General features: G+C 40.9%; 1 long non-coding RNA gene across 4 annotated transcripts in view; it reads left to right on the forward strand.

Annotated features, from left to right (window-relative positions):
- The window catches only part of LOC123371860, a 38706-nt gene extending 16159 nt beyond the window's left edge, over positions 1–22547 (forward strand). For 3 of the 4 annotated variants that reach the window (XR_006579963.1, XR_006579960.1, XR_006579962.1), the window contains one exon: positions 5482–6315. This is a non-coding gene — a long non-coding RNA (uncharacterized LOC123371860). Of the gene's footprint in view, positions 1–5481; positions 6316–22472 lie in introns of those variants that run through there. The other variant, XR_006579961.1, reaches the window with a different exon arrangement.
- Positions 22548–25031: the final 2484 nt, after the last annotated feature.

Genomic DNA, 25031 nt, shown 5'->3' on the forward strand with positions numbered 1-25031 from the left:
TATTTATTTGGATCCTAGGTTTTATAATAAAATGAGATACAGCATCAGAAACCTGGCATGCTGCAGATTAAATATAGAACTCAAACACAAAGGGAGAGTGACTGACACTTTCTTTGCATATACAATGATGTTTGTACTGTAACAAAAAGATGACTGATGCTGATATAAACCATAATTTCTGATTTAGTTGATTTGCTTCTTTGCACCATTATTGTCCCTTTTTTCTTATTTTTGCCCCATTTTCTGATCTTTGTACATGAGAATGGCCATACGGGGTCAGACCAAAGGTCCATCTAGCCCAGTATCCTGTCTTCCGACAGTGCCCAATGCTAGTTTCCCCAGAGGAAATGAACATGATGATGGATCATCAAGTGATCCATTCCCTGTCGCTCATCCCCAGCTTCTGGCAATCAGAGGCAGGGACACCATCCCTGCCCAATCTGGCTAATAGCCATTGATGGACCTATCCTCCATGAATTTATCTAGTTGTTTTTTTAACTCTGTTATAGTCTTGGCCTTCACAACATCTTCTGGCAAAGAGTTCCACAGGTTGACTATGCATTATGTGAAGAAATACTTCCTTTTCTTTGTTTTAAATCTGCTGCCTATTAATTTCATTTGGTAACCCCTAGATCTTATGTTATGAGAGGGAGTAAATAACTCCTTATTTACTTTTTTCCACACCAGTCACGATTTTATAGACATCAATCATATCCCCCTTTAGTCATCTCTTTTCCAAACTGAAAAGTCACGGTCTTATTAATATCTCCTCATATGGAAGCCCTTTCATACCCCTAATCACTTTTGTTTCCCTTTTCTGAACCTTCTCCAATTCCAATATATCTTTTTTGGAGTTGGGGGTCACCACATCTGCACGCAGTGTTCAAGGTGTGGGCATACCATAGATTTATATAGTGGCAATGTGATATTTTCTGTCTTATTATCTATCCCTTTCCTAATGATTCCCCACATTCTGTTTGCTTTTTTGACTGCCGCTGCACTTTGATTGGATATTTTCAGAGAACTATTCACAATGACTCCAAGATCTTTCTTGAGTGGTAACAGCTAATTTAGACACCATCAATTTTTATGTATAGTTAGGATAATATTTTCATATGTGCATTACTTTGCATTTATCAACACTGAATTTCATCTGCCATTTTGTTGCTCAGTCACCCAGTTTTGAGAGATATTTTTTTAGCTCTTCTCAGTTTGCCCAGGACTTAATTATCTTGAGTAGTTTTGTATCATCTGCAAATTTTGCCACCTCACTGTTTACCCCTTTTTCCAGATCATTTAAAAATATGTTGAATAGGATTGGGCCTAGTACAGACCTCTGGGGGACACCGCTATTTACCTCTCTCCATTCTGAAAACTGACCATTTATCCCTACCCTTTGATTCCTATCTTTTAACCATTTATCAATCCATGAGAGAACCTTCCCTCTTATGCCATGACTGCCTATTTTGCTTAAGAGCCTTTGATGAGGGACCTTGTCAAAGGCTTTCTGAAAATCTAAGTACACTATATCCACTGGATCCCCCTTGTCCACATGCTTGTTGACCCCCTCAAAGAATTCTATGAGATTGGTGAGACATGATTTCCCTTTACAAAAAATATGTTGACCCTTCCCCAACAAATTATGTTCATCTATGTGTCTGACAATTTTGTTCTTTACTATAGTTTCAACCAGTTTGCCTGGTACTGAAGTCAGGCTTACTGGCCTGTAATTGCTGGGATCACCTCTGGAGCCCTTTTAAAAAATTGGCGTCACTTTAGCTATCCTCCAGTCATTTGGTACAGAAGCTGATTTAAATGATAGGTTACAGACTACAGTTAGTAGGTCTTCAATTTCACATTTGAGTTTCTTCAGAACTCTTGGGTGAATACCATCTGGTCCTGGTGACTTATTAGTGTTTTCTTTATCAATTTGTCCCAAAACATCCTCTAATGACACCTTAATCTGGGACAATTCCTCAGATTTGTCACCTTAAAGGAATGGCTCAGGTTTGGGAATCTCCCTCACATCCTCAACCATGAAGACCGATGCAAAGAATTCATTTAGTTTCTCTGCAACTAGTTTATCATTCTTGAATGCTTCTTTAGCATCTCGATCGTCCAGTGGCCCCACAGATTGTTTAGCAGGCTTCCTGCTTCTGATGTACTTAAAAAAAATTGCTATTAGTTTTTGAGTCTTTGGCTAGCTGTTCTTCTAATTCTTTTTTGGCCTTCCTAATTAAATTTTTACACTTAATTTGTCAGTGTTTATGCATCTTTCTATTCTTCTCACTAGGATTTAACTTCTGCTTTTTAAAGGATGCCTTTTTGCCTCTCACTACTTCCTTTACTTTGTTGTTTAGCCACGGTGGCACTTTTTTGGTTCTCTTACTATATTTTTTTTTAATTTGGAGTATACATTTAAGTTGAACCTTTATTATGGTGTCTTTGAAAAGTTTCCATGCAGCTTGCAGGGATTTCACTTTTGATGCTGTACCTTTTAATTTCTCTTTAACTAAACTCCTCATTTTTGTGTAGTTCCCGTTTCTGAAATTAAATGCTACAGTGCTGGGCTGCTGTGTTTTCCCTGCCACTGGGATGTTAAATTTAATTATATTATCGTCACTATTACCAAGCAGTCCAGCTATATTCACCTGTTGGACAAGATTCTGTGCTCCAATTAGGACTAAATCAAGAATTGCCTCTACTCTTGTGGGTTCCAGGACTAGCTGCTCCAAGAAGCACTAAGTCTTTTATGTATGTGTGGCTTACAAGAAACTCAAGTTGAAGTGGGGCATAAGTTATTCATATTCAAGGCCATAAACTGTATACACCTACAACAATAAAATATATAATGTTTGGGACTCACAAATGTTAATAATGAATATATTTTTAATGTTGTAGGTATATATGATTTAATTATAACCCTACAATCCAGCCTGATGAAGGAGCACAATGAAGCTGCATCACCCAAAATTTCACTGCCCGTCCCTGCTTGTTCATTCCCCAAGAGCCTTCATAGGTGTTCAAGGGGCCCACAGTGGAGCTCTACATCAATATGACATAGCAGCAGGCTACCTCCCTGTCTATTCCAATTCTCTTGCAGTAATTAAAACTGTCATAGAGTTCAGTATTTTTGTAACAGGAAGAACATTAGTAGAACTTAGTGGTATAAAGCCTATAAACTCTACACAAATTAAGTTTAATTTGAACATTTAGAAGAGCTATTGGAAGTTGCTATAGTCACTTGAAATATGTTGGAGAAACTCAATTAGAAAATGTGATTTTACTGCTAAGTGGTTTCCCCACATAGTTATGTCTTACAGTTTTCCTTTCCACTCAAATTTTAAGTTTGACAGCTCAAGACAGTTTTCAACCACTTCACATGCAATACAGCAAGATTAGTCCATACAAAAAGACAGTTTATCAGACAAACAACTAGTAGTGGAAATAAGCTATAGCATTTAGTTGATTAAGCAATGTATCCTTCAAAATATTTGGTTTGCTAAATAAAATACAGAACATTATAAACTTTTAATGGTATTGATGTGGTGACCTTTAATGCCCACATCACACTATATGTTGACTGTCACCTACTAACAAAATCCAGTATTTTAAATGTTTCAGATTACCCTGTTATAAATTCCCAAGAAATAATTACATTAATTAATGTTGGTAGTAGTTCAGGAAGCACCTACCACAATGCTATTACCATTTTCTGAATGTCTACTGCTAACCAGCAATATTTTGTACATTCTAATGTTCCTCATAAGCCACCAAAGACTAATGGATCCCAAATGAATCACATTATTTAATATATTATCATGATATGCCATGGAAGAAAGAGTAATAGCTTAAATAAACATGCAAATTCTACTATAGCTAAGGAAAAATCACGGCCTGGAGAGAAATATAGTCTACATAAATTATCCTCATCACCCACCCAGTCTTCCAGCACTTGCAGTCAGCCCACATTGGTAGCTTGGGAGAATAGATGCACTTTGCAGCACTATTTGACCATTGGTATGATTGAATACTGGATGGAATGATGGAATACTGGGTCCAATTCTGGTGTCCACAATACAAGAAGAATGTTGATAAATTGGGGAGGGTTCAGACCAAGAGGGAAGGTGAGAGCACACACACACACATACACACCCGCCTCCCAAAGAAAGATAATTACAATCCTTTCCAATAACATTCCCTTACCACCCAGTTGGATTTTACCAGCTAATAAAATATAGGACCATTCTATGGTTATGGCTTGAATTCCCTGCCCCAGCTCCTTCCGAACAGGAATGAGCACCAGTTGCTGAAACTCTAGCAATAAAGCCTTTACACTTGCATTCCCAGACATAGCCCTGATGTTATAGAGGCAGATAGTTCCATGTGAACCCTATTGTTATCTGCAAAGAAGCCTGAAAACTCCACCTAACATAACATTCTTGATTGTGTATTCAGATAGAGAGAGCCTAAATTAACCAGGCTGTACCACCTGTAACAGTTCTGTTGATTGGGACATTGGAGATGGCATGGTGTAACCCTTTGCCTCCAGCACAACCATGGGTTATGACCTCAAAAAGCCTCTGTGCCACAGGCAGAGTTGGCATGAAGCCTATGACACTTGTGCTCTAACCAGCTTCCCTCCTACTTCATCTGTCTCAGGCTATCAGGATACCAAGGTGACCTGTGAGGATGACACAGGGAAGGAGTATGTTAAGGGGCCGTTGTGTTTACAGATACGTACAATGAGTCATACTCTCTTGCTCCATACTATTTATTACCTGGATTGTAGTTTGCTTTAATTCATTTTTCATTCACTCCTTACTCCTCTTTTTCTTGTCTTTGATTCTGTTTTTTACATTTTGTTTCTATTTAGGCCTGTATTTTCTAGGTTTCTTTTTGCTTCCGTATTTCTCTTTTAACTCTATTTCCCTTCTCCTCTTTCTCCATTTCTCTAAAAGTCTTTTCCTTCCATTATTCCACCCCTGTTGCTGCCTTTTCTAGTTGTTTCTCTTCCTACCTTGCATGGTTTCATCCCCTACTCCACTAATCTTCCCTCTGCAGAAATATCAAAATGTTGAATAAAATAGATAGCATACAAACTGATACTGACAAGGACAGCAATTACCAGTCAATGCAAAGAAGATGGCAAAATTACTTCATCAGCTAAATCAATAAGAGAATTCACACAACTATCTACTGACAATGGTTATGAGAAATAACAACTATTATTGAGTTAAAGCCAAATGTACAGGCCAAATTCTGACCATACTTGGTAGTGTACAGAGCAGAGCAGAAAACCCATTAGAAAATATTTGTTTGGAAACCTAGGCACAGTGCAATGGGTACTCTATTGTTTTAGACAAAGTGTGGTTGTCTGACGAAAGGAGTATGGCTAGCCATTATTCCCACAGAACATTTCCTGTAAGGATTAATGCTGACCTCATTATCACTCATTTCCACACTTTCTAACCTCCTCAGAACAAAGAACAGAGGGACAGATGGGGATGTCTTGGCAGAATAAAACCCACAGGAGCTTTGCTGCCATGCGGGATAAGAGAGAACCGCTGAGCAGCACAGAAGGGTTGGCCTTCTGTGCAAATGCGTCAGCTCTCCATAGAAGCTCAGATCTGTGAACTTTATTTCTGTACATCTCGAGTCGCCTTTAGCCCTGGAGGACCACAACCCCAGTTAAAACTTCTGGATGCCAAACCATGCAAACTTGAAATACAAACATAAGAATGGCCATACTGGGTCAGACATCTAGCCCAGTATTCTGTCTCTGACAGTGGCCAGTGCCAGATTCTTCTGGCACTTGGAGGTTTAGGAAAACCCAAAACACAGGTTTGCATCCCTATCTTGGCTAACAGCCATTGATGGACCTATCTTCCATGAACTGTCCTTAGTGAAGATGGTGGCACCTGACAACTCTGCCCTGTACTGACACCATCAATGGAGAGGAAAAATCCAATCTCTTTAAATACAAATTTAATCTAATCCAGTAAAGCAAACACTTTTATGCTCTAATCATAATTATATAGTTTTGTAGCATCTCCAGAGTGTGAAGTTAAGGTTATCTGAATACCTCAACTGTGCATTTCCATACTTTAATAAATTTAGATTTGTTTAAAATTTGTTTAACTGGGTTTCCAATATTTCTTTGGGGGGAAATTACAACATGCCTATAATATTTTTATGCTTAACTCCTGTTATATATAAAAACAGGAATTAAGGGTATGTGTGTGTATTATAATTTCCTTTGTCCTCCTCATCAATTTCTATGGATGCTTTCTGAGTGAATTGTAGTTTTATGAATTCAAATCCCCTGTACTCAACATTTTTTTTTTTCAAATAAAATACATTTTTCTATCTAATGTTGTCCATATGAAATACAGAAATAAAAATATATATGGTAACATTATGAGCAAGTATTATACAATTATTGTGAAATGTATATTGATTTCTATAAGTATCTCTCTTTATGCCTTTATCGTCCTTATTTAGACATATTAAAATAACCTTACCAGAGCCACTATGATGTGTACATGGTCAAACAGAGTAACCAAATGATATTTTTGCTCTTACCCTCATCCTCTTTCACTCTTCTATACTATTCACACCCTTACCCCCGCCCCCCACTCTCCCCAGTTCTATATTTTACAACTGTAATTTGGATGGTGTTTGAGGGCAGGGATCAGGACTTTGTCTTCTCTGAAGTGCCTCTGGGTGCTATAAAATTCCTATATCATAGTAATAATAATTTACCTTCCAAACGCTCAGTCCTGCTCTAATATAAATCAATGGCAGAATTTCCAGTTATATCAGTGTGGCAGGATCAGGCCCCAAGGGATTAAGGAATAAATTGAGCATTACAGAAAATAGCTGTAGTTTATGACCATGTAACTAACATGTCTAAATCCTGACTATACTAAATAAAATGTGAATAAGGTGCTGGAACTTGTAGAATACTGTCAAACCTTGGAGTATGTTGGGTATTTTGTAAATCAAGTAAAACTGAACACTGCCCTAAACTACTTCTAGCCATAAGTTTGGATTTTCTTTTTTAAAAGAAATCTTTCAGTGGTGAAATAAGGGAACTAATCCTTAACAGTAAGGAAACTGGGGTATTGTGAAATATATATTCTTGGCTAATGCATGTCAGTGTTGTAACGTTTGATTGTATTAGTCATTTCTCATTAAGCTTTACAAAACATTGCTACTGACTCAACCGCCATAAGACATGACACTCTAGTGTGACAGCCAGAAAATCTAGAAAAACTGTACCTCTAAAATCATGATGGGCCAAAATCAGAAGTTACATCAATGGGGATTTTATTGGTTGTAAGTAGGCATATCTTAATTTTCCAGGCAGCAGAAGGTCCAGATGATATGGTGGGAGGGAGATAAGGGGGACAGCAGGAAAGTATAACAGAAAATGGAAGGTTCCTGGTAATGAACCTTTAGAGGAACCTTAAATGAGTTTCAAGTTTGAAATGAAACCTGAACCCATTTTTATGTGACTTTAAGTTTTAAAAGGACATTTATACAACTCTATTATGGCTTTGAATGTCAAAGAGAAGGATTGCCCCCATTGTCACTTACGTTAGATAACTGTGAACAATATTTTGTATAAAGCTGTGATGTAAAAGTGGGTTGATATTAATAACTATAGTTTGTTTACTAAGGGCTTGACCCTTATCATTAATTAAAGAAGATTTAAAATGTTCTACCCCACTCTTTTCTTTTATATTTGTGGTATTTACTATTCTTGGTTTTAATTCCATGTTAGTAATACATAAATGAAAAGATAAAATATACTTGCTAAGGAGGCAGAAGGGGCAAGGTTTTAGCAGTGAAAAGCAAACATGAGGATGTAGGAAGTTGTAAGATAGACTAGAAGGCTCTGCACATATGTTTTGTACCTTCCTACCCTCCTGCTTTGTGTTTCCTTCTGAAACCTCATTCTTAGTCTATCTCAGCATGTAAGTTATTCTCTCACTATCCTGCCCGCCATGCAAAATACAGTAGAACCTCAGAGTTACGAACATCTTGGAAATGGAGGTTGTCCATAACTCTGAAATGTTCACAACTCTGAGCAAATGTTATGCTTGTTCTTTCAAAAGTTTACAACTGAACATTGACTTAATACAGCCTTGAAACTTTACTATGCAGAAGAAAAATGCTGCTTTCCCTTTATGTTTTTAGTAGTTTACATTTAACACAGTATTGTGCTTTTTTGTTGCTGGTGCCTGATTACATGCGTCTGGTTCCAAGTGAGTGGTGTGGTTGACCATTCAGTTCGTAACTCTGGTGTTTGTAACTCTGAGGTTCTACTGTTCAATGTAGGTTGCCTCTGAATTTGATCCATTCCATTTGTAACAGGGAAGGTGGTGTTGAGGCAATATTATTTAGATTAGAACACTATTGCACTCCCCCTTCTTTCTGTACCTCTCAGCTTAACTCCTTGCTGAAGTATAGGCCAGAGACCTGTCCTAACAGAAAGCATTACACAGAGTTAAACCTCAGGGCAATTGTATGTAAAATCGCTGATAAGTAGGTGTTAATAGTTCTGAGTGACCTGAAAAGAGAGAGTAGGGTACAGGTTCTTATGTCTACACTAATTACTCCAATTTTACAGAATTCGATTTTTGGAAACAGATTGTATAAAGTTGAGTTCATGAGGCCACACTAAGCACATTAATTCGGCAGTGTGCATCCATAGTACCGAGGCTAGCATCGACTTCCGGAGTGTTGCACTGTGGGAAGCTATCCCATAGTTCCTGCAGTCTCCCCCGCCCATTGGAATTCTGGGTTGAGATCCCAATGCCTGATGGGGCAAAAAACATCATCGCGGGTGGTTCTGGGTACATGTCGTCAGGCCCCCCCTCCCTTCCTCCCTCCCTCCGTGAAAGCAACGGTTGACAACCATTTTGCGCCTTTTTTCCTGGGTTACCTATACAGATGCCATACCACGGCAAGCATGGAGCCCGCTCAGCTCAACGCAGCAGTCATTAACATTGTAAACATCTCACACATTATCATGCAGTTTATTCTGAACCAGAACCTGCAAAACCAGGTGAGGAGGAGGCGGCCGCGCGGTAACGAGAGTGATGAGGACATGGACACACAATTCTCCCAAACCGCGGGCCACAGCACTTTGGAGATCATGGTGTTAATGGGGCAGGTTCATGCCATGGAATGCTGATTCTGGGCCCGGGAAACAAGCACAGACAGGTGAGACCGCATAGTGTTGCAGGTGTGGGACGATTCCCAGTGGCTGCAAAACTTTTGTATGCGTAGGGCCACTTTCATGGAACTTTGTGACTTGCTTCCCCTGCCCTGAAGCACGAGAATACCAAGATGAGAGCAGCCCTCACAGTTGAGAAGTGAGTGGCGATAACCCTGTGGAAACTTGCAACACCAGACAGCTACCGGTCAGTCGGGAATCAATTTGGAGTGGGCAAATCTACTGTGGGGGCTGCTGTGATGCAAGTAGCCAACACAATTACTGAGCTGCTGCTACCAAAGGTAGTGACTCTGGGACATGTGCAGGTCATATTTGATGGATTTGCTGCAATGGGATTCCCTAACTTTGGTAGGGCGATAGATGGAACCTATATCCCTATCTTGGCACCAGAGCACCAGGGCAGTCAGTACGTAACCTGCAAGGGGTACTTTTCAATGGTGCTGCAAGCACTGGTGGATCATAAGGGACATTTCACCAACATCAACATGGGATGGCTGGGAAGAATTCATGACGCTCGTGTCTTCAGGAACATTAATCTGTTTAAATGGCTGCAGCAAGGGATTTACTTCCCAGACCAGAAAATAACTGTTGAGGATGTTGAAATGCCTATAGTTATCCCTGGGGACCCAGCCTACCCCTTAATGCCATGGCTCATGAATCCATATACAGGCAGCCTAGACAGTAGTCAGGAGCTGTTCAACTATAGGCTGAGCAAGTGAAGAATGGTGGTAGAATGTGCATTTGGATGTTTAAAGGGTCACTGGCGCACTTTACTTACTCGCTCAGACCTCAGCCAAACCAATATTCCCATTGTTATTGCTGCTTGCTGTGTATTCCACAATCTCTGTGAGAGTAAGGGGGAGACATTTATGGCAGGATGGGAGGTTGAGGCAAATCGCCTGGCTGCTGATTACACACAGCCAGACACCAGGGCGATTAGAAGAGCACACCAGGAAGCGCTGCGCATCGGAGAAGCTTTGAAAACCAGTTTCATGACTGGCCAGGCTATGGTGTGAGTGTTCTGTTTGTTTCTCCTTGATGAAAACCTGCCCCCTTGATTCACTCATTCCCTGGAAGCCTTTAACTTCTATTTATAGCCTTTTCCCCATCTTAGTTCCTATTGACTCAGCTTTTAAATGGTAATTATGTGTGGAACCCACAAGATTCCTTGCCCATCATGGAATGGTTTCAGAAACAGCTACTCAGCATGTCTAGAAACTGCCACACCCTATTCTGGATGTTTCTGGACCCTCCTAGATGAGTTACTCCACAGAGACACAGCACATTCTATACTAAAGTCCATCCTCTGCCCCAATTCTGGACCTGCCAGAGAACCAAAAAATCAGTTATTGACCTAGTGCTACACACTATGCCTCTTCCATGATTCTTGTTTGTTTGTTTCTGTTTTGTTTGTCATATTATTTTAAATGTAAGAGAAGGAACGACAGAATATGATTATTAATTAATTAATTTATTAATAATGGTAGCCCTGGCCAAGATTGGGGCACCAGTGTGCTGGAACTGTACAAACATATAGTGGCAGACGCTTCCTTCCCTGAAGAGCTTATTAAATAGATAAGACAAAGGCTTGGAGGAAAGGAAACATTAGAATACCTGCTTTACAACCAGAGAGAGATGAGTTAAAAGGAGCAAGGGAAGGGGAGAGACAAAGGGAGATGGGGAAAGGAAGGAAGAGACAGAAGAGGAAGGGAAAGATGGAGAGAAGAGGGAGTGAGGTTGGGGGAATAGTCATGGAGGGGGCAGGAGGAGGTTAGAACAAACAGCCTATCAGCTACAGATAATAATGCCCCAGGTCTAAACTAAAGAAATCAATATGTGATAACCTCACAAATGTCAAGGGGATGTGAAGCTGGGAGAAAGGTTCCTCCCCAGGGATCTGGCCTACATCCTGGGGAGTGGAAAAGGGCTGTTCTGCCCCTTGTGCTGCACTTCTTACTCTGGCTGCTAGGTGCTTGTTCTGTCCCTGGGAATTTTACCTCCCTCTGAGACCACAAGACCTGGAGGAAGGGACATGTCATCCCCACTCCCCTAATCTGGTCCAGCTCCTGTAGAGGGTGAAAGGGGATTTCCCCCATAGCCCATGGTGCTGCTGTATAGCTGTTACAGAGGCTGCTGGGGGAGTCCTTCTGGGTCTAGGGATTTTAAGGGGGGAAAGGAACTTGATAGATGGTGATGTTAAAGGCAGAAGATGTACTGCTTCCAGTGAAGACACTTATTTATTTAGTATTTATAGCACTCTACCTGAGCTGTTGAATACATTTATCTTTCATAGGTAGCAGTGGTTCAAAGAAAGGAAAGATTTATGATCTGAAGAAATATTGACACTTTTTGATTCACAGAGCTTCTACATGCTTAGGCAGTGAGGAAAAAATTGGACACACTTGGTTGTGACAATGCTCAGTGAGATTTTCTCACACAAAATATCAAATGTCAGATGTGCTCTATCTGTGCTAGAGGGCAGAGGAATATAGATGAGGTCAAACGCTCAATGTGTGCGGTATGACATTTCATAGCATTTCCTTTCACACTTGCTACATTTTGTAGCATTTTAAACTACTCAGAAAAATTATGTGACATTTCTAACGTCATTAAAGAAAAACTTTGAACATAGGGATTTTCAATTAATTATGCTGCCTCTAAAATCAGTGAGACAGAAGAGTATCTCCCAAACACCACATCAGTGTGTATCAGGAATAAAGGCCAGGAATTGCAATGGGCAGGTACTTGAAATATGACTTTCATTTCATGAACCTTGATAACTGCAGGAGCATGAATTTTTGATATAATAGATATGCTTATGCCTGCTGATGCTCAGGAAGGGAAGTTAAAGACCTTTTTCTCTAAGCAAATAAATCTTAATCTCTGCTTCAAGTACAGAGGTAGCGTTCATTGTTTTGTGACTCTGTAGAGAGGAGATGGTAACTGTCAGAAAAGTCAAAATGTATTGTCATAAATGATTGTTTAAAACAATTCTACAAAATATTGTGGTGAGAACTGCTCAATTTTTCCTTTTAAACTTTTTTAACATTTTCCTCAATTTATGAAGGTGTTAACATTAAAGAAGCAGCTGGACAACCACTGACATAAAAAATTCAGAATCCACATAAATTATGAGGAACAGGAAGAGAGAAGCAGCAAAGAATCCTGTGGCACCTTATAGACTAACAGACGTTTTGTAGCATGAGCTTTCGTGGGTGAATACCCACTTCTTCCCATTTCTTCGGATGCAAGTATTCACCCACGAAAGCTCATGCTACAAAACATCTGTTAGTCTATAAGGTGCCACAGGATTCTTTGCTGCTTCTACAGAACCAGACTAACACGGCTACCCCTCTGATACAGGAAGAGAGAAGAGGCAGAGGTGAAGCAACTAAAAACCTTTCACAGACAGTCAGTGTTTGTGAGTAATTTACATGCAAGTCTGCTGTGCATTCTTGTTAGACATTTTTTACAATGGAATGGCAATGGAAAAATGCAGTGATTTAGGGGGTGTGGTTGGACTGGGATTTTTTTTCTCAGTTTTTTAGAAAAAATATGTTTTTCTTTTTATATATGTAGACTCATAAACTTTCAGGTCAGAAGGGATCATCATAATTATCTAATCTGACCTGCACATTGCAGGCAGCAGAACCTCACCCACCCACTCCTGAAATATACCCCTAAACTCTGGCTGAGTTACTGGAGTCCTCAAATCATGGTTTAAAGACTTCAAGTTACAAAGAATTCATCATTTACACTCAGGCCCACTGACAGCAGTTCCGGGGCCCAGGGCAGAACAGTCAGTGGGCCCCCCACACACCCACAAACCGTGTCTGACCTGACATTTGGGTGGTGTTGCGCCTGCACTGGCTGGTGCCCAGCAAGCTGCTGGCTGGGCTGCTGGGTGCACTCTTCTGGCACGGCCAGGGCTTCCACATGCCCACCCAGTAGGGTTGCCAACTGTCTTATCGTGCAAACCCAAAGACCCTTGCCCTGCCCCTGCCCCACCCCTTCCCTGAGACCATGCCCCTGTCCCACCACTTCTCCAAGGCCCTGCCCCTGCTCACTCCATTCCCCCTCCCTCCATCACTCGCTCTCCTCCACCCTCACTCACCTTCACCAGGCTGCGGCAGGGGGTTGGAGTGCAGGCTCTGAGGGGGGTGGGAGAGTTTGGGTGTGAGAGGTGGTCTGGGGTGTGGGCTCTGGGAGGGAGTTTTGGTGTGGGAGGGGGTATGGGGTACGGGCTCTGGGAGGGAATTTGGGTGCAGGAGGGGTCTGGGAGGAAGTTTGGGTGTGGAGTCCAGGCTCTAGGCTGGGGCAGGGGGTTGGGGTGCAGGAGAGGGTCAGGGGGCCAGTGCTTACCTTGGGGGGCTCCTGAAAGCGACTGGCACACCCCTCTGGCAGTGGCTTCTAGGTGGGGCGCCCAGGGGTTCTCCGCATGCTGCTGCCCACAGGCACTGCCCCTGCAGCTCCCATTGGCCAGAGTTCCTGGGCTGTGTGCTGAGACCCCCCTACCGCTGCCCTCTGCCCCCCAGGGACCGCAGGGACGTGCCAGCCACTTCCAGGAGCAGCACAGAGCGAGGGCAAGCAGGAAGCCTGTCTTAGCCCCACTGCGCTGCTCTCAGCAGTTGCCGGGGCCCCTTGGGCCCTTTTAAATCACCCAGCCCCCATGGCAATTGCCCCATTTGCCCCCCCCCATCAGCGGGCCTGTTTACACTAATTTAAACCGGCAAGTGACCTGTGCCCCATGCTGCAGGGGAAGGCAAAAAAAAAACCCAGGGTCTCTGACAATCTGACCTGGGAAAAATTCCTTCCTGACCCCAAATAGGGTGATCAGTTAGACTCTGAGCATGTAGGCAAGACCCACCAGGCAGATATACCCGGGAAAGAATTCTCTGTAGTAACTCAGAGCTGTCCCCAGCTAGTGTCCCATCACCAGATGTTGGGGACTTTTGCTACTGGCAGTCACCAAGGGGCCACATGCCATCATACAGAGTCCCATCATACCATCCCTCCATAAAGTTATCAAGCACAGTCTTGAAGCCAGTTAGGATTTTTCCCTCTATTATTCCAGTTGGAAGGCTGTTTCAGAACTTTACACTTCAGATAGTTAGAAATCTTCGTCTAATTTCGAGCCTAAACTGGTTGATGGACAATTTATATCCATTTGTTCTTGTGTCCACATTGGTGCTTAACTTAAATAACTCCTCTCCCTCCTTGGTATTTATCCCTCTATGTATTTATAGAGAGCATTCAGCCTTCTTTTGGTTAGGCTAAACAAGCCAAGCTCTTTGAGTCTCCTTTCATAAGGTAGGTTTTTCATTCCATGGATCATCCTAGCAGCCATTCTCTTTGGCAGTTTCAGTTTGAATTCATCTTTCATAAACATGGGAGACTAGAATTGCACACTGTATTCCAGATGAGGTCTCACCACTGCCTCATATAATAATACTAACATTTCCCTGTCTCTATTGGAAACAGTTCGTCTGATGCATCCTAGAACTGAATTAGCCTTTTTTTGTGGATGCATCACATTGTTGGCTCATAGTCATCCTGTGATCAACCAATACACCCAGGTCTTTCGCCTCCTCTGTCACTTCCAATGGATAAGTCTGCAGTTTATAGCAAAACTTGTTGTTGTTAGTCCTTAAATGCATGACCTTGCACTTTGCACTATTAAATTTCATCCCATTTCTAATACTTCAGTTTATAAGGTCATCCAGATCTTCTTTTAGGATATTATGGTCCTCACCTGTATTGGCAATACCTCCTAACTTTGTGTCATCCAGAAATTGTATTAGTGCACATTCATTTTTGTACCAAAGTCAGTAATAAAAATGTTAAATAAGATTAGTTCCTTATCCACCTTTAAATTCTTATATTACTCGCCATCTTCTCCAATTTAACTAATAATTTCCCATATCCAGGTAGATTAGATCTACGTCATTTCTTTTGTCTAAAAAATCAGTTATCTTCTCAAAGAAGATGATCAGTTTGGTCAGGCACGATCTACCTTTTGTAAAACCATGTTTTATTTTATCCCAATTACTTTTCACATCTATGTTTTTAAATACTTTCTCTTTCAAAATTTGTTCCAAGACCTCACATACAATAGAGGTAAAACTAACAGGTCCGTAGTTTCTCAGATCATTTTTTTCACCCTTTCTTAAAAATAGGAGCTATATTAAGAATTCATAGGATACAACCCTGAGTTTACAGCTTCATTAAAAATCCTTGCTATTGGGATTACAATTTCACATGCCAGTTCTTTTAATATTCTTGGATAGAGATTATCCAGGACCCCCTATTTAGTCCCATTAAACTGTTTCAGTTTGACTTCCACCTCAGATGTAGTAATTTCTACCTCCATATTGTCATTGCCATTAGCCACCCAGCCCTACCCCTAAACTCTTCATTAGTCTTATTAAAAACTGAAGCAAAGTATTTGTTCGAGGTGTTGGGCCATGCCTGGATTACTTTTTAATCTCTACCTCATCTTCAGTGCTTCGTGGTCCCACTTCTTCTTTCCTTGTTTTCTTCTTATTTATATGACTGTAAAACCTTTTACTATTGGTTTGAATTCCCTTGGCAAAGTCCAACTCTGCTTGGCTTTTGGCAGTTCTCACTATATCCCTACATTTTCTGACCTCCAAGAGGTAGCTTTCTTTGCTGATCCCCTCCATCTTCCATTCCTTGTAAGCTTTCTGCTTTCTCTTAATCACCTGTTTGAGATGCTTGCTCATCTAGCTTGGTCTGAAGCCCTTCCCTATGAATTTTTTTCCCTTGCTTGGGATGCAGGCTTCAGATAGCTTCTGCAACTTTGACCTAAAGTAATTCCAAGCCTCCTCCACATTCAGTGGATTCTTTCCTGCTCCCACGAGGATCCTTTTCAGCCTTAGGGTTTGGGGGATAGTTCAGTGGTTTGAGCATTGACCTGTTAAACCCAGGGTTGTGAGTTCAATCCATAAGGGGTCTATTTAGGGAACTGGGGTAAAAACCTGCCTGGGGATTGGTCCTGCTTTGAATATGAGGTTTGACTACATGACCTCCTGAGATCCCTTCCAACCCTGATAATCTATATGTTCACATTCCATATCATAGCAGACAGCACACCCTTCTGTTCTCCAGATCTTTAAAAGGCTTATGGCAGTTTTTTTTTCAGTTCTACAGGTATTAATGCCAGTGTCTTGGTCAACAACAACAACAAAGAAAACAACCAAAGACCCAAAGAAACACCAAAACAAAACCAGAACACCACACCCCCAAACTCCCATTCAAACTCCCCTGTTTCCAACTCTGTTTGCTGCTCCTATGCTCTGGCTGGCTGTTTGGCTGCCTTTACGGCCCCCTAATCAGGAAAGTCCTGCCCCCATAACCAGAGCTGTGCTTCCCTCACAGCACACTCACCCCTACTAGCCTCTACAAACTGAAGAAAGGGGGAAAAAACCACACACGACAGAAAAAACACACAATACCCACAAAAAAACTCACTGTTCCTAAGGACCAGAGACTTGCTCCTCCCTTCTCCTCCAACAGAACTCCCACTCAAACTCCTCCCATTTACAGCTCTGTTTGCTGTTTCCAAGATTTAATCCAGCATGGGGGCTGGCTGTGATGGCTGTTCTAGCAATCCACTGTATCCATCCAAACTAGGAATGGGAAGCCAGCCTGACAGATGATGTGTATCTAATTGATCACTCAGTTAGGGGGTCAGGACGGAGTTTTTTCTCACATAGGCCAATTGGCAGAGGACCAGGAGGTTTTTTACTTTCTCAAACCACTTTCCAGTCACAGTGGGTTAACTAGGAATGTGCTTAATTCCTAAATAAGGTGCTGGGGTGGAGTTGTTTATTTCTTGCAACTTGTGGCTGGTTTCTAGTGCAATTAAGATAATACAATGAATAGTTCCCAGAGGTAAAATACCTGGGATTTTGGTGATGGGTCTTGGGTTTATGTGTAAGGTTAGACTCTTTGGCCTCCAGGCTGAGGTCCCTACTCGACTGCACTCTATCCCCTGTGTGTGGGGTAGGGTACTAGAACTCAGAGCTAAGTCCTGAGGAAAGTGTACCCTGCATTACAGGTTATATGGTAAGGAGCCCTGTAATCCCCACACTGGAACCAGTTAATTATCTGGTATAGGAGAGAGTGGTTTATGGATAGGTAGCATTCATCCCCTGTGTTAAAGTTTTACAAAAGTTGTGACCTGCCACTTAATACAATGCATGTGTCTGTCCTCATTTTGCCATTGTGCCCACATTAATTTAGACTCAGCAAAGCCCTTAAAGGTGTGATTAAAGAAGCCATCTTTTGGATTAGATATCAAATTGATTACTTTCATCTTTAAAAAACTTGTGTCACTTTTGCAGTTCTAATGGTATTAATCCCAGTGTCTTGCCAAGTTCCAACTTGGATAATTGCATTTTGTCAGTATAAATTCTATTATAGTTAAAAATTGATAAATTATTTAGTCTCTCTCTCGCAAAAAAAATATGATAGCACTGGAGGTGGCTGTATTTTAATAATGTGTTTGATGTTAACCCTTTTTATATAGACTCAAATCTTGTTGCTAAATATACTCTCATTGACTTCAATGGGATCAGCATTATGTCACTTCAGGATGCTCCCGGAAGCAAAGAATTCTCTGAATATAAGGTACTGTTATAATGCATAAAATAAAGGCTAGAGAAATCATGATTTTAAGCAGACATTGAACATTGAATAAAATATACAGCTAGCAGCTTATTAGTACAATGTGTGTGACGCACTGGATCTCCTCACAGAGCAATTAAAAGCGTCTTTTCTTATGGCCAGATTCTCTAACCTGTTATGCTTCCTTTGGGCCACTCAGGCAGTGCTCGGACCACACTCAAGCAGTACACAGGCTGCTAATGGCCAGAAAAGAATCCCCCTGTCAGAGGGCAACTCTGTGCTGGACCTGAGTGCTGCTCTCTTGTTGTAAGAGGTGTGTTTTAGGTGGGAGGGCTTGGCAGGGACATGGAGGAGCAATGATCCGTAGGCCCATCCTCTCCTGGCACAGAGCCATTAAAGGCCTCCACACCACTGGGAGATCTACAAGCAGCCTGCTGCAGCTTGAAGTCTCTTTGGGGCTGAGCTAAGGACCAGAGAGCCATAACTAGCTCCCTGGTGCCTGTCCCCCAATGTTACCCGGGGTTCTTTCAACACAAAGCTCTTGGTAACTTTTAGGTGGTGTCAGGAAATAAATCAGGGGAGACTTGGCCGTCCGACCGATAGATGGCTGGCACAAACCGGGCAACACAAGAGTGCTTTCACTTAAAGCTAAACTTTACTTAGTCTCAAGCACTTACACATGTCTGCAACAAGTTAGTAAATCACCCCCAACCCTTGATAATTACCAAAGCTGAGTGTGGCTCTTGAGTGACACAGTGGCAGGCTTCTGGTGGCAAAATCTTCTATCTGCCAGTGGGGAATGCAAGATGTATCCAGAGGGAGAGTCCAAAAGAGTCCCCAAATGAGTCCAACTATCTCAAGCTTTTTTCCCCTTATTTATACATTAGTAATAGAATGACATGTCCCTTAAAGAAAACTTGTTAAGTAAGCAGTTTCAATGGTCAAGAAAGAGGTTCCTTCTGATTATTGATTAACCAGGTGTGGGTTTTTCCAGAGTTTGCAGCCTTGAGACCCCTGGGGCACATCCTGCTCTTTTAAAATGCATGTATCAGCAACTTCAACACAATTCTTATCAGGAAGGACATGGGGTCAAGCTGCCCTTTCTGTGGCACCCCAAACCCCCTCCTCTCCTGCCTTGGTCAAGCTGAGACTGCTTAATAGGTTGCTTTTAACAATAAGCCATAGTGGTTTCAGGCACTCTACTGGTTTGCCAAAATCTCCCCGTACACCAACTTCCGTTCTTTCTTGTGTCAAGCAGTGCTCTGGCACAGAAGGGAATCTAGAATTTTCAGCCTTATGGTAATTTTAACAGCATTTTTCATTTTTGATTAATGTGAGATCTTCAGAACAATGAAGATTTGATTATTTGAAACATCTGTTTTTTAAAGATACTTCTTTGGGTCTTGATCTTAGACACTTAAGCATGTGAATAACTTCACACCCATGAATAATCCAACTGAAGCCAATGGGACTACTCTACATACGTATTTGCAGATGTAGTGTGCTGATCAAGCTGCTGACTCCAGCTATGTTTTTTTGTTGTTGTTTGTTTGTTTGTTTTAAGTTCTTAATTTTCTCTGTTTTTACTCTTCTTTGGAAGGTCAGCAACAAAAGAGAATTCTCAAATACATAGTGAATTATGAGGAAAGAAAACGCATTGTGAAATTTTGTGGTGGTAACACATTCGTCTTTAATTTTCAAATTTCACATTAGTGATAAATTATATTTTTTTTAAACTTTTGTTGGCAAAACTGCATTGGCTTATGCTAAACTATAAAACTTCTCCTGGAAATGGTGTGGGAGTTTTGTTTCCTTCTCTATCTCACTAAAAAAAAACCTCTCCAAAGTCAAAAAAATTCATTGGTTTAACATTTCATGTCCCATATTCACAGTCAAAGTGCAAAGAGCAGAAAACACCCATGGGTCAGCTGCTGGGGATTTCTCCTCAGCAGGCTTAGAGTCTGTGTAGGTGCTTACTCCACCTTAGTCCTTTCAGCCCTCAGTGTAGGAGTTATTACAATGGCATGTATAGCATTCTCTAGACTTATTCTCAGAAACAGTTAAATCATTGTGACTAAAAATTTTGAAAAAACAAATTCAGCCTGAGACAAATGCTCAGTATGTAGCATTTCAACCCAAGCAGTTAAAGTTTAGTCAAGTTATAAGCAGTGGAAAATGAGGTCTGATAATAGGAAGTGTCTTGCACCTTTAATCATAGGTGGCAATACCAGCTGTACCTAAAATACCATCTGTACCTGGTCCATCCAAAATAAAAATGTTTGTAAAGAGTTTGTATGATACCTGTGGATAAAGTGGAATCAGTAACTGCATTAACATCATTCAGATGTACCAGTTCAGAATTGGTCTATTCTGACAAATATATACGTCTCTATTGTTTTTGCAGAGTGTGTGTTAGAAGTTGTTGGCTTGAGTTCCGTAGCTTACCAAAACCACACATTTGTAAGATACACAAGCATAGAACCATATAATATAAGAAACTTTCTGAGCATGCAACCAAATGTATGTCCCTGGTAAGATAATACTTTCTAACAGCCTGATCCTGCAAACTACCGGATTATCTTTGTGAGTCTTCCTAAGTGTGAACTGCAGAGTAGTGTGAACTACTTCATTCCATGGAGGGTAGGAGGTCCTTGGAACCAGAAAACTCTTGAGTATAAAAACTGTTTCTTGTCCCCTATATGGGAAAAAATCACATAGGGTAGCATATGGCACATAACTTCCTATAATTTCTTTTCTACTGTCATATGCATTATAAACTTGTTCCCATTACAATGAATGCAAGAGACTGACTTTCAAAGTAGATGAATCGTTTTAAACAATCTTTTTAAACCTTTATTCTGGCATAAAGTCAATGTTTTTCAAGTATAGCAGAGGCTGGAAAATGAATATACAGCTACCAGTTCATTAGTAAAGTATGTGTGAAGACAGCTTATCTCTGAAACTGTCAAGCTGCAAAGATCATAGATACAGAGTCCTGTACAATAGGTTCTAGCTGTTTTTCTAGTTTCCAGACGAGATGGGGGAGGGAGACACTTTACCCTTTACCTGAGTGATCCGTGTAACAACTTATAATTTCAAACAATATGAAGCTGTTGGTTCTATGTGTCAAAATATAACTTTCTTCTCCTGGTTTTGTCAGGCAAAGTAACAAAATACTCTACTTATCTGGAAAATTGTCTTCTTGACAGAAGCAGAGACATGAAATTTACAAACACTAACCTTACCCACTTGTTTAACAATTGTCAAACGTATGCAAAGTATTTAGGATTGAATCCTCTTTTAAGCCCTGATCCAAAGTTCAGTGAAGTCTGTGGGAGTCCTTCCATTGACTTCATTGGGGTTTGAGTCAGGCCCGTAGAGTTCAGTTGATTATCAAGGCTCTTACGGTTAGGTGCTGATTAGAAAACAGGAATTCTGTTTCACAAACAATTCAGTGTTTTGAAATGAGTTTTTGTTCTGTGGCAGAATGAAAAGGAGACCTTTTGAAATTTTTCATGAGGGAAAAAAAATAAGAGACCTGTCCCAGAATAGCCAATATTGCAACAATTAGGGCACTTATATGGGGTGTCAGAGACCCAGGTTCAAGCCCTGCTCTGCCTCAAAAGGAGCAGGTATTTGAACCTTGAACATTTCAACACTGCCCCACAGTTTGGATTACAAGGATGTGAATAACAGTGCACAATAAAATGCTGCATTGCAACTCCCCTGTGTGGATGCTGTGGGTGTGAACTAAAACTATCCTAGTTTGAATAAATGTAATCCTCTTTGAAGACAATTACATTTATTCGAACTAAGAATCTTTTAGTTTGCACCTGCAGCATTCAGATGGGGGAGTTGCAATGCAACACTTCGTGCGCACTGCTATTCATACTCCTGTAGTCCAAACTGCCGAGCAGTGTAGATGTGCCCTAGATCTCCCACATTTCAGATTCGATCACTAACCAACAAGCTAGTGTCAGTCTCAACCATTGGAACTTTTCCACTTTGCATAAAGAATTTTATATATTCATTGGGCCAGAGAGAGACTGAGTCTATATTCCAGTCGTTATGGCACTCACCTGGAACGTGGAAGACAGGTGCAAGTTGCTGCTCTGAATCAGGCAGAACAGGGACTAGAAGCAGGTTCTCCTACTGCCCATATGAGTACCCGAACCACCAAGCTATTGGCTACTTACAATGTCTCTTGCTGTCTCTCCCAGTCTCCCTTTGTTTTTGACCAGAATCTTTTTGGTCAAAAATCAGCATTTTTCACTGAAAAACATTTTTGTCATAACTTCCAACGTATGGCCCATTTAGCAAATGTTAAAGAAAAATCATGCTTCCACAACCTTAGGCACCAAATCAGCTGCCTCCCAATCTTCTGATTTGAGAGAAGGGCAGACTAGGCTTTGCCATGATTTGAAGCTCGTTCCTCTTTGTGGTTGCTAATTTCCTTCAGAGTTCCCTAGCACCCTTTTAGTTTTTATGGGGCTCACCTGTCCTTGTGGCTTAGTGTAGAGCCAATTGCAGTGGGAAAATGAGAGTTTACATTTGCCTTTGGCCTGTTTCTCTACAGGATCAGGCCTTCTCTCCATTCCAAAGGCTGAAGATGAGGTGAGCAGATGAGGTGATGACCTAGTGAAGGGCAGAAGATGCAACTAGATTCCCACAGAAGAGAACAGTTTGTAAGGAAAACCTGGGGACTGATGGGAGATGGCTAGGGAAAGAAGGAAAGAGAGCCTGTGAAGGCAGGGGGAGGGAACTTCCCTTGTAGGTGTGAGAATTTCGGAACTCAGATCTCCAAAAAACATTTCAGAGTTAGTTTGTGGCCATCCATGATGGGGCTTAACTCTCGTCACCTGCAAGGCAAGGGAAAGGACCCAGTTAGTCATGCTTTGCATTAACTAATTGCCCTCTGGCAAGAGAAAGCAGAGGTAGGCCTTATAAGTAGACTGAGGGAGCTCAGTTGGAGAGTCTGCAGAGAAGACTTCTTTGTGGTGGAAAGAAGCCCTGGGATGGGGTTTAAGCAGACTATAACAGCAGAAAAACACCACAGGAGCAGATTTGGGTAGATCCAATAAGGGAACAACACTGAAGCCTGAGAGGGGCGGAAGGGCTGTTAGTTTGAAGATTTGTTTAAACTTTTATTTGGACTTGTGTGTGCTACCCCGGAAGGGGTTTATATTGCTACCTGACCTGGCTGGAGACCCAAGCTACAGCACACCCAGACAGGGTGTTGAGAGAAGTTGCAAATATAAGGAAGATTAAACAGAATGCCATAAATGATGACCCCCTGAAATGCTGTATCCAGGCATGAGGAGGTACCACTGAGTTGAGGATGTGCACTTGCACTATCTGATTGAGATCAATAATCATTTCATGAGAACCACCATGAACCCCCAGTGCAAATTTCAGCACACTAATGTTTTATCCCACCTTTGAACAAGAACTCTAAAGGTCTCCTTGTTGTTCCTATACAGTATTTCTCACATTGATTTCCAGTGCAAGACATTAGAGCTCTGATAGTATCATTGGTAAGTAGCACTATGTATTAGATTATGAATTTTTAAGCCATAGGGGGGGGGGGAGAGAGATTTTCAACAGGTCTTTCTCTCATCATAATGCATTTGGAAAATGTAGCTGTGTTTAATTATCCTCAGATTTCATTTCTCTCTGTCTGAAAAATCCAGTGTTCTATAGTTTTATAAACATTTTGGAGTCTAAAAACAACCTAAACAATCATATACATATGCATTTAGATGTATTTCTTATCTCCTCGTTTACAATCTGAAAATCAAAATAAATGGTATATAATTCCAAGGTCAATAAGTAAGGTGCACTAAGCTCATATACAAAAGGAAAAAAAATCAGAACTGATCACATGAAAGAATGCATATATAATCTTGGGACAGTTTCTCATTCTACAAACATAAATTACCAAGAATCTAAAGGACCGATACTGCAGTCCTCAGAAGTGGATTAATAGAAACATAGATGCAATGTATGTTATGTATTAAGTTAATGAGCTTACAAAATAACCTAAAGATGATACATTCCCTTTCCTCAGTAATAACTCCTTATAAAATATTTCATAAAGTTACTCTTGTGAAGTGGATCACATATTGCAATCATTTTCAAATTAACATGCAAAAGGTCAATTCTAATTGGCGTTCACTTGTATATGACAGGGAACAATACTGACTGCATTACTTACTGGATCAAATTAAATTATACAGTTAATTTACTTTCCCTTAATTATATCCATTACATTTTTCGTCAGATAACATTTAGAGCTCCTAAGTAATTAGAGAATAAACAAGGTAGGTTTTTAAAAAAAAAAAACACCTACATAGGCACTTGACATTATTACAAAAAGCAGATTGCACATGTATAGAATAGTTTAGTTGTGCAATCACTTCCTTGTTACTTGAGTTTTTGAATACATATCTAATGCATGTATAACACAGACTAGTTTTATGAGAGAAACTTAAACAGTGCAATTGTGCAAATATACTGACACTAGGGTGCAGAGTAATGTGAAAATCTTCACTATCCTTTACAGATATCCCCCTTTTTGTTCATACTCACTTTCTCTCATCTGTTCATTCGTTTTGCTTGTCAGAAAACTATTTTTCCCCCCACAAGCAAATTCAAATGTAAAAGATAACTTCTGGCTCTATTTATCAATAAGTGTGTTGACACAGAGTTCAATGGAGCCAGGGTTTCACCCCAAGTATCATGCTCATTCTTTTAGGTGTGAGGTACAGTGGGTCACATAGTCCTTTGATTAGTTATGGAGCATATACTCTGATGTCACTGCACTCATGAACTGTGAAGGTGCCACCAGGAACAGCCCATAATCTAATTGCCTACTTCATTATTTAATAGACTCAAACTTTAAGGCCAGAAGGGACCATCATGATCACCTAGTCTGACCTCCTGCACATCACAGGACATAGAACCTCACCCACCCCCTTCTGTACTAGACACATAACCTTTGGCATTACTGAAGTCCTCAAGTCTTCATTTTTAAATGAAGTCTTTAGACTTCAAGTTACAGAGAATCTACTATTTACTTTTGTTCAAACCAGCAAGTGACCTCTTCTTGTCTCATGCTGCAGAGGAAGGCAAAAAA

The sequence above is a fragment of the Mauremys mutica genome, chromosome 5, assembly GCF_020497125.1.
Source record: "Mauremys mutica isolate MM-2020 ecotype Southern chromosome 5, ASM2049712v1, whole genome shotgun sequence".
Taxonomy (NCBI): Eukaryota; Metazoa; Chordata; order Testudines; family Geoemydidae; genus Mauremys; species Mauremys mutica.